Raw genomic sequence first — 6,038 nt, 5'->3', positions numbered from 1 at the left:
TGCGGTTTTGCAGGTCACCCGAACCAAAGACATAATACACTTTTAGTAATGGATCTGTCGCTCTTAAATACATGGGAATGGTTTAAATTTAATGTTAGGATTACAGTAATAAAGACATGAAAACCTGCTTCAAAGCTGAGGAGTCAGAAACAGTCCCAACTTATTGGCAATATTAATTCTCTATGTTCAAAGCTATTTTTATTGTCAGAAGAGCTGAGTCAGCTTGATGTTTTCAAATGTCAACTAGATTATGTTTTTCTAGATAAAGCAAGGGGGCTTTCATTCACTACAGGGCTCAGTGGATTGAGGATGGTGAAAAGAACTTGTGGTGGATGGGTGTGGTACAGGGACGTGCAGAGGGGGGGGCAGAGGGGGCTTGAGCACCTGCCCCTTTGCCCCTTGGTGCCCAAAGTGCCCTTTTGTCAGTATTTTTTTTTTTTTTTTTTTTTTTTTTATGTGTGCGTTTGTTGGTGTGTGTGTGCATGGTGCATGTCCAAAAGAATAATAATTTAGATATACCGTGGCTGGTTACATGATCCACATAACGTACCCTCACTCTGCCCTACTTTTCCTCTTGCAGCTCCCAGCTCCGCTGCCTCACGCTGGCCAATCTGTCCTGCCCACTGAGCTATATAATACACTGGAGTGCTAATCACCGTCTGTTTGAACGAGTCGCATTGAAGCCACCAGCCGCCATATTGGTACTCCCTATTTTCCCCCAGTAACTAGGCAATATGTGCGCTACAGCATCGAATAACGAGGACTTTCTCATGTTCGGGGGGGGGGGGGGGGGGGGGGGGGGGGGCTTAAGACTTTTAAAATGTCAAATGCTATATACTTTTATGTTATGTTCTAAAAATATCAAGTACTGAGAAAGTCATGTGCTGAAATGTTTTGCATTTTATTCATTTAAATAATATGTTTAACATTTATAAATATATAAATAACAATGTACAAAAACATATATTTACATATGTGTATACATATATATACATATATACATATACACATACTTATATATACATATATATATATATTTAATATGAATAACATGTAAAATATTTCAGCACCTAATTTCCTAGTAGTTAATAGTGTTAGTACATCCACTGACTGTAGAATTACCTGTGAAATATTTTCACTCAGCCAGAAAACTGCTTGTTGTTGCAACCAAATTCTATGGGATTCTGTGAGACTAGGGAGTAGCAAGATGGCGGCCAGTGACTTCAGTTTTTCGGCAAAATCAGCACTCCAGTGTATTATATAGCTCAGTGGTCCTGCCCCTTTAAATCTGCAGCACACTTGACTGTGCTCTGTGCTGTTTAACTCCACTGTCATTGGTTATACTGCTTTAAATCCCGCCTTCCCTCTTTCTGATTGGCTGTTTTCTAGTCTGTCCGTGTGCGTGCTTGCTTGGAGCGGAGATTTCAGTTTTGAGTCATACAGGAATACTGTGGTTACCACAATTAATACTAGGCTACGGGACTAGTCCCAGTTAAGAAACTAATTATCTGCAGTAAAATAGGTGAAAGCTGCTGAGTGCAGTTCTGTAAAGAAGCAGGCGAGAGAGTTTTGATTTATGGAACTTGAGAAATGTAAGTATAACCAACGTTAGCATCTCAAAATAGCATCTAATTCTGAAGTATAATGCATTTATCAACAGAAACCTAATCTGTTTTATAAAACTAAATATTTTGTGCCAGGCTGGAGTTCTGAAGCCGGCTGGAAAGATGGAAAAGCAAAGACTGTAGACTATTAAAAATTCTGATTCTTAGCCACAGCTGTCTGAAAAAGAAAAGGTGAGGGTTTCCCTTTTACCAATATTTCGTTGCTATTATTGTTTAATTTTTTTGTTGACCCTCTGATGCAGTTCAGGTATAAATAGCAGGTGATATTTCTTTTATATGATATACAACACAACAACATTATATGCTGCCTAAACAACTGCTATATTTTGTTTAGACTTTTACTTATTTATAATAGGGTAATTAGGATTTCACAAAATGATAGTGCTATTTATTTCACTATTTCTACTTCTAGAATTAGAATTACGACAAATACAACCGAGGAACACTATTTACATTGCTTTTATTGTACAAAGATTTCCACACTGTCTATTAGTAAATTATTGCAAACCAGGGGCAGAGCTAGACATTCTTATCATCAGGGACTTAATCCATAAAATATTACTTCATTACGAGGGTAATTTGGTACACCAAAAAAGTAAAAAGTATTTAATCTGTTGATATGGTCGTAAAATTTATTTAATATAGGCCTTAACATATCTTAAAGTTTTATCTGCTGTTCTTTATTAGTCTTACTAGTATATACCAATAGTATGTGGTTCTCATTTGAGTGATGAAATGGACAACCACTCATGAAACAATTCAGTTTTGGTGCCACCAATCTTACTCAAAGTACAGTATTGGGTCCTCCATGCTCCTTATCTATTAAGATTTACTGCACATTTAAACATCGACAACTCACTATTGTTAGGGAAATAATTTAATTGTCTGAGAAGATGTAGGTAAGGAGAAGCTGTTATCTACACTTCAGATATATGATGTAAGAAATGTGTTTGGAATGTTGCAGATGGTAAAAATTGATAGGTCTCTGTTGCTGGTAAGTTCAAACTTTTTCAAAGTGGGAAAAAAGTCTCAATTCAACGTTCATCAGATCGGGCGCTGCTTTATAATTTATAATAATAATAGAACTTTATTGATCTCACAATGGAGAAATTCATTTCTGCATCTTTACCCATCCCCTCGGGGAGCAGTGGGCTGCCACTGTGCGGCGCCAGGGGAGCAATCAGGGGTTAAGGGTCTTGCTCAGGGACCCAGAATGGTAGTCTGTGGGAGTTGAACTCAGAACCTCTGGGACCCAAGATAAATGCTCTAACCACTAGGCCACCAGATTAACAAAAAGCATCTAGTGTGTGTCGTGCTTATAAAATTTGTATAAATGTAGTAAGAAATACTGCTTTTCTCTTTAGACAGAAGAAACGCGCCCTGACGCTCAAGTCAAGCATAAAGAAATAGGAGCATGCATACTGCGTAGGACCAATGATGTCAGAGCAATGAAGTGTCCCTAGGGTTAAAGTTCAAATCAAAGTTCAAATCAAACCTACGCCCTTGATTCCATGTTACATTCTTTATAGTATGGGTTGGTACATTTCAGCCGGATGTATAGCAAGGTATGTTTCTGTATCGTGTTTTAAATCCGTGCCCCATGTGCCCTCTTTTAACTTTGAGCACCTGCCCCTCCAACGGTCTCTGCACGTCCCTGGTGTGGTATTGATCACGTGGTGTCAGCAGCAGTGATTGTAAGACTGGGTGCGATTTGCCGGGGGGGATATCACCCCCCCCCCTCTCTCCCTCTCTCTCTCTCTCTGCTTGTGACGTCCCCCCCTCTGGTCATTCATGTTTTATCCCTGGGGGGGGGGGGGGGGGGGGGATACATTCCTCCCCCCTCTGGTCTGAATTTAAAAATGTATATAAATTAGGGCTGTCAGTTTTAACGCGTAAGACCACAACGTCAACATTTTTTTTTTGTCGCCGTTAATCGCGCGTCTAAACACACACACCGTTCCCTAATGTTTTTCCCCACCGCGCTCTCCGGACTGTGTTTCTTTTACCCTCAGCGCTTTCCATAGTTTCAAGAGAGCTAGAGACTGTAGCACAGTAGACCCGCGCTCACTGTTGCACAGACTGTTTATTTCATGCGACTTTGGGCTTCTTTTATTCTAAAGGCGCTTGTAAATTTCATGAGTCACGGGTTGCGGTTTTTTGGGCACGTTTCTGAAAGTGAAATCGCTGATTTGGGCTCTAAAATAAGTGACGAAACAGCGGTTATTAAGAGACCTGCCTGCACTAGACACTTTGTATCCAGCTGAAATATCCCTCCGCCATAGGAGCCGACGGTAGTAAAGGCAGACAGAGCAGCTCTGCACGTATTTTCTGCAGTTTACGGTGCAATAACCGGTGATAACTGCTGAAAGTAGATTACTTGGTGCAAATCACCATTTTGAGCAGACATTGGTTCAGAAGATGAGTTTTTAACACGCTGATAACATTGCAGAAACCCAACCCACAAACCGTACTTTAATGCTTATTAATTAATATTAACTTTCGCTATCTGCCTCTCAGCCTGTTCGGACGCTTTTTTCTCTGCTCTCTGCTTGCTTGCATTTTCCTGCCTTTTACTTTTTATCTCCTTTTTATCTCCTAACCTAAACCACAGAAAGTTGGATTTAGTTTTTATTTATTTATTTTCTTTTTATTTTCTTTTACTTATTTTTTGATTTGGATTTTGAAAAGATGCCCTCCTTCAACACAATGGACTTTGACAAGCTTTTACAGAAGATAGCTGTTATGGAACTGAAAATCTGTCGACTTGAAGTGAATTATGATGTAAACGCCGCGAATGGAAATGATACGACCCTGCCCGTGATTCCGAGCGGTGACCACCAGCCCAGCGACTCAGCGAACAAACAGTTCCCTGAGGAAAATGAGAATCCCTGGACCACTCTGGGTGCAAGACCAAAGGACCAACGAACCCCACGCCTAGACAAAGAAAACTGGCCGAGACTACAGAGAGATGTCCCAGGACAAGTGAAACAACATCAGGTTGTTCCCACAACAAATGATAGGAGTAAACCTGCTGGAAATGCTGGAATTCCTTTACGAAACAGATTCGCTCCGCTCCAAAATGTGACCCAGGAGGACAAAAACCAGAGGTATGTCAACGATTTTCGTTCTAAGACATCAGAGAAAAGACATGCCACAGGGCCAAGGACCCTGATATTATGCAATGGTTCTGTAAGGGGGATTAAACATTTCTGTAACAAGAAAAATACAGAGGTGTTGATTTATAACGACGGGAACTGTGGCCTGGTGTCTGATTTAACAGACATCCTTCAGACAGACCTTCCAAGGATCTTGAGAAAACGTCCGACCTTGGAAAACCTCATAATACAAGCTGAAGCCCTGACGGACGTCAACAGGATAAGAAAATCAGAAGTATTAAAAGAGGATTACATTCGTTTGTTGAAACTTGTTGATGGCCTGAATGTCAAGGTTCTTCTTAGCGGGCCTCACCCACCCGCTAACTGCGGAGACGAGATTTTTTCCAGAATTCTGATGCTAAACAAATGGCTGGAAAAAACATGCAAAGAAACAACTGTAACCTTCATAGACAACTTTAACATATTTTGGGAAAGAAGACATCTGTTCAACAGAGATTGTTTCTCTCTAAATAGGTCAGGTGCAAAACGGCTGATTTCAAACATCTTCTATTCTGTGAACCATGCGTCATCAGCTTTGTCCCAAAACAAGGAACATCCAGTGCCAAAACAAATGATAAGCCCAGTGCAGCCCGAACAAGCCAAGATAAAGATGGCCAGAAAGATGACACAGAATGAGGCGTTGTCAGAGCTACAGGACGATTCATCCCAGATCTCAGCAGGACAACGAGAGGACCAAGAACCTCCATCTTCACAAACACCGGTCCAGACTGGACCCGCCTCCCCTTCTTCTCCACAAAGCCCAGAAGTTCCTTTTCTGGAATTTTCTCATAACATGAACAAAGTATTTAAGATTGGCCTACAGATGACATCCTCTCCACATAGCCATTCTGCTGTGAATAAACCAGGATTCTCCAAAGGCCTCAGAGCCTCAGATCCTCCTCCTCCACGTATCACAGAACACTCTGGTACTGAGAAACTCCAAATTACTTCGCTGTGATACAGATTGGGCCCTGGCCACACGTTTATCAGACATGAGAGTTCCCAGCATCAGCCGGGGCCTTTCGCCGGAGATTATGGAATATCTGTGATAATACGTGGCAGAAATAAGAAAAACAAAAGGATAAACAGGAACAAATACTTAAAAATCATAAACTGTCAGATGCAACCTGTCACAGAGACATCATCAACCACTAAGTCATATAAACTGGGTTTATTAAATATTAGATCTCTGTCAGGAAAATCCCTTTTAATTAATGACTTCATTATTGACAATGATCTTGATGTAATGTTTTTAACA

At 40.7% G+C, this 6,038-nt stretch overlaps 1 protein-coding gene across 8 annotated transcripts in view; it reads left to right on the top strand.

Moving 5' to 3' along the window:
• Positions 1 to 6,038, top strand: part of LOC118558943 (oocyte zinc finger protein XlCOF6-like) — a 97,456-nt gene that overhangs the window by 36,877 nt on the left and 54,541 nt on the right. The gene's annotated exons all lie outside the window — the stretch shown is intronic.

The sequence above is a fragment of the Fundulus heteroclitus genome, unplaced genomic scaffold (assembly GCF_011125445.2).
Source record: "Fundulus heteroclitus isolate FHET01 unplaced genomic scaffold, MU-UCD_Fhet_4.1 scaffold_185, whole genome shotgun sequence".
In the NCBI taxonomy this organism is placed as follows: Eukaryota; Metazoa; Chordata; class Actinopteri; order Cyprinodontiformes; family Fundulidae; genus Fundulus; species Fundulus heteroclitus.
The sequence above is the reverse complement of the archived record's forward strand: the minus strand, read 5'-3'. Positions and strand labels throughout refer to the sequence as shown.